The sequence below is a fragment of the Tuber melanosporum genome (assembly GCF_000151645.1).
Source record: "Tuber melanosporum whole genome shotgun sequence assembly, scaffold_2, strain Mel28".
Taxonomy (NCBI): Eukaryota; Fungi; Ascomycota; class Pezizomycetes; order Pezizales; family Tuberaceae; genus Tuber; species Tuber melanosporum.
Window position 1 is genome coordinate 676,868 of NW_003298863.1, and position 4,935 is coordinate 681,802.

The window sequence follows — 4,935 nt, forward strand, 5'->3', positions numbered from 1 at the left end:
CCTGCCTTGACGCGTGTGCGGATAAGTGACCCGATACGACTGTAACCGGTACGGGTACTCGGTTATTGGTTTTGCTTAATGTTTTGTTTTAAGTATCGCTTTGATACTTGGTTTGTTTTAAGTATCGTTTGATACTTGGTTTTGTTTTATGTTTTGTTTTAAGTATCGCTTTGATACTTGGTTTGTTTTAAGTATCATTTGATACTTGGTTTTGTTTTATGTTTTGTTTCAAGTATCGCTTTGATACTTAAGAAGTTTTAACAAAGAGTATCGATTGATACCTTTGATTAGTTTCGCTCATGCTAGGCATGAACAGATTTGTGTATTTAAAGACCGCCTGTTTCTACGATAGAAAAGGCAGACTTCGACAGACAGTATTTCAATATACTTGGTTGAACGGTTACTTCTTTGTTTCTCAAGTACACCCTCGAAGCCTCCTTTAGTTCTCAGCTCTCGCCTCCTCTCCGGAAGAGCAGGCCACCTGCTAACTATCGTATTCTTCGCTGATAACGTCAATAGCACCTTGCGAACGCGTTACATTTTTTTAACCTCAGCAAGTGGTTAAGAACCTGTCCCCGGATTTAGGCCTGATCAACCTATCGATATCCACATCAGAACGCTAGCGGAGAGAAGTGGCAGAATTACAGCACATTCGGCTTCATCTCAACCCAAGATAGAGTCTTTGACGACCAGGAGTGGGAAGCAAATCCCACGGCAAGACCTTACAAGAAAGAAACAACCCCGGCGCTCTGCTAAGGAGCCAGACGATCCTGCAAACACGGAAGATACACAACCTCCAGGAGAATTCCCTTCTACTCCAGCAAAGAAGACTTCCTTTGAACCTCCAATCGACCCCGAATCCAGTAGCGAATCAGATATGGCTAGCTCAGGAGGAGAGCCCTCTGGAGGAGGGAAATCTCGGGCAAGGCCTGAGGAAGAGGAGGTACCCGCAGCATTTGAACCCCCTAAGTTTAAACTCCACCTCCCAGCGAAGTTCACGGGAGAAGGAAAAGACCTCAAACCTGAACCCTTTGAACGATGGGCAACAGAACTCTCACACTTCCTACTCTTACAAGGAAAAGATGTGGAAGACCCTACAACCGGGCTTATCATTGGATCATTTTGTGAAGGAAAGGCAACCGACGCATACCACCAATGCTATAAGGATTTCGGCGGGAATGTAAGATTAAGAGGATCTACAGTTCTCGATTACCTGAAAGGACGATTCCACTCCTCTATAACCAATGACCTCCTATACAACAAATTCAACCAGCTCCAGCAAGTTAACGGAACGCATGTCAAACGAATCACCGATGTGGCTACGGACCTATTGATGTATAAGGACTGGATAGAGAGAGGAAGCATTTCCAAATACATCTTGAAGCAACAATTCTACAACACCATGCACCCTACCCTCCGGCGAGAAGTAGAACCACTTGAGGAAGACAGCGATGATATTGCAGTAATAATCGCAAGAGCAGAACGAAAGGACGCCATTCTCCATGAGACCAAGGCCTACAAAACACAGTCATCCTCTAGTAGGAACAGCCAGCCACGACACAAAGCCTCCAGCAACTCTGAGGACGACACCCCATGGGTTTTCAAGAAGAAAACAAAATCCTCCCAAGAATCGAGACGGCAAAAAGGAGAATGTTTTGAATGTGGAAAAACAGGACACATGGCAAAGAACTGTCCTACGAAGAAAGGAAAAAGAAAGGCAATTAAGCAAGAGGCGTCGGCCATCAATGTTGAAAGCGATAACACCCAATCCAGTGAATATGAAGAAATCCATATCGGATATATCGATGTGGAATGCAACAGTGTTCGACCTCCAGCTACATTCAAAGCACACACTGCTCTGGAAGGTACTATCCTGATCAATGGCAAAAGGGCTCGAGTCCTATTCGACACTGGCGCAATCGGAAGAGATATGATCAGTAATGCCTTTGTCTCTGTTCATGGACTCCCAACTCGAGACCTTAACCAACCCATACCAGTCAATATGGCAGTAAAAGGATCACGATCCACAAGCCATAAAACCTGTAGTGCAACCATTCGACTTGGTTCTGCAGTCCTACCTCCCCAGGAAATGCTGGTTGGAAATTTAGCCAAATACGATGCCCTAATAGGCATGCCATTCCTGAATCGCCACAAAGCTATAATCAGGTGTGGGGAATCAACTATCGACATCCCAGAGCAGAAGGTTAGAGTCTCGTGTAAGCCAACAAGCGGGGAATACCGAGCCGCAGTCTGTGAAGCAACTGCCTTACAACTATTGGATGAGTACTCTGATATTTTCCCTGATCAAATACCCGAAGAACTACCACCTATGGGAGAGGTGAATCACCACATCCACCTCTGAGACCCCTCTAATCTCAAGAACCAACCCACCTACTCTATCCCTGACGCATACAAAAGTCCACTTTGTGATTGGATCAACCAACAACAAAGAAGAGGAGTCATCTACCGGGCAGAAGCCCTAGGTGCCGCTCCTATGTTTGTTCAACCCAAAGCAGATGGCAAAAGAATCCGCCCCTTGGTTGATCTCAAACTATGGAACGAAAACATGGTTATGGACAGCTCCGCTAGCCCAAACCAAACCCAGATCCTAAATGCAGTCGGACGGGCTAGATTCCGAAGTAAGATTGACCTAAGCGATGCCTACTTCCAAACAAGGCTAAATCCAGAAAGCGAACGCTACAACAGTTTCAAAACACCCTTCGGAAGCTTCATTAGCCGAGTTATGTTACAAGGTGATATGAATGCGCGCGCCACATTTATGCGAATTATGGAAAACCTCCTAAGCGAATACCTCCACCATTTTGTTTGGGTCTACATTGATGATATTCTCATCTTCTCGAACACCGAAATAGAACACGCCTACCATATAGGATTGGTTTGTACCAAACTAAGGGAAGCTAAATTCTACGCTAGCAGAAACAAATCAATTCTGTTTGCCGATGAACTCGATATCCTAGGACATGTTATAGATGATGAAGGAATACATGCAGCCCCAGGAAAAATAGCCTGTTTAACGGAATGGTCGACACCCCGGAATCAAAAGGAACTCATGCGATTCCTAGGACTAGTCAATTATATTGCCCAGTTCCTACCACACCATGCCACTGTGACAGCACTGCTCACAGACCTTACCGGCAACGCAGAATTTGTCTGGACCCACACTCATGACCAAGCCTTTACCAACATCAAGGAATTGATTAAAAACGCCAACGTTATTCAACCTATCGACTATAGTAAGCCAGAACCGATATGGCTGATTACTGATGCATTGGATGTTGGAGTTGGAGCATGGGTTGGGCAAGGGGCCTCCCATGAAACAGCAAGGCCAGCGGCATTACACAGCAGGAAGTTCACTAACTTGCAGTTGAACTATGGAACAACAGACAAGGAAGCCCTTACTGTGATTGATGCTCTCGCCGCTTTCAATCACATGCTGATGGGCAATACCTTCACTATTGTTACCGACCACCAACCTCTCACTAATCTTAAAACAGAAAGAATACCTGAAAGGAGAAGGACAAGATGGATAGGCGAGATCAGCAAATACGATGCAAAAATCATCTATACCCCTGGAAGAACGAACTATTTAGCTGATGCTCTCTCCCGCCTATATGAGAATCAAGACATCGCAAACCCCCCTCTTGTTCACGACCATACAAGACAAAGCGAGGACAGCCCTGACGACACCTCCTATGAACAAGAACCATCGATGGCTACCGCCAGCTCTGCCGCTCCCTCCAATACCTTCTGTTACACCATGTACAGTGCTGCCGGAACGGAACGCGGAAAGGACATTGACGAAGAATGGAAAGACAATTGCACGCTCCGCAGCACACCTCCTCACGAACTTGAACAAAGCAGACTCCACTGGTCCCACTGTTACCACGACACCTGCCCTTTTCACCAGACTGAGATTAAGTTCGGAAACAGATACCAGTGACCGTACTATATGCCTGCTGATGATTCCAAAGACACCAGCTTCGACACCGCAAAAGGAGAAGAAGAAATGATCGCTGAAAATGAGTCAACCCAATCTCCTCATATCCTTAATCCTGCTCCAACACGATACCAAGGTCTTGAAGAACTCGAACAAGCAGCAGCCTACGTGGATGCAATATCCTATCTACACCCCCCACAGTCAGCCCCACCATCCTCTCCTCTCATAATCGATTCACGACCACTATATGGTGGACCCTTACGAGTTTACAACAATGAAACCATTGTCTCGGTCATACCCCCTACTATTCCTGAGCACCGGCATCAAATCTATGAAACCTTTGAGGAAGAGGAAGTCCCTATCGAACCAACACGAGGATCCCTAATCGAGGATGAACGAGATGTTAGATCGACCACAGAAGAATTAACCTCCTCTTTCCGAAGCCAAATGATAGCAGGTTACCGCCACGACCCGATTTACTTCAAAGCTATTGATAGCTCCAAGCATGGAGACCTCGCCCCCTACAACATATTCAACGGAATGGTCTTTACCAGCACCCGTTACGGTGAACATTGCCTATACATACCAAAGGGCCATATGTTCAATGGAATGACTATTAGAGAATATTTCATATCCGAGGTTCACAACAACGGACACCACAGTGCGGACCGCAACCTTCAATACGCCTCAGAATATGTTTACTGGCCCGAAATGCGCAAGGATTTCCGCGATTTTGTCAAACAGTGTGAACTCTGCCAGGCAAACAAGGAGCGAACACAACTACCTGAAGGAAAGGCACAGACCCTCCAACTACCATGTGAAATATTCGAATCATATGCCATCGATTTCGCAGGACCATTCAACAAATCAGCTGGATTTGACACCATCTTGGTAGCTGTGGACAGACTTTCTGGATATACCTGGCTCATTCCAGTGAAAGTTAGCGATTCCTCCAAAGACACCTGGAATAACCTCCA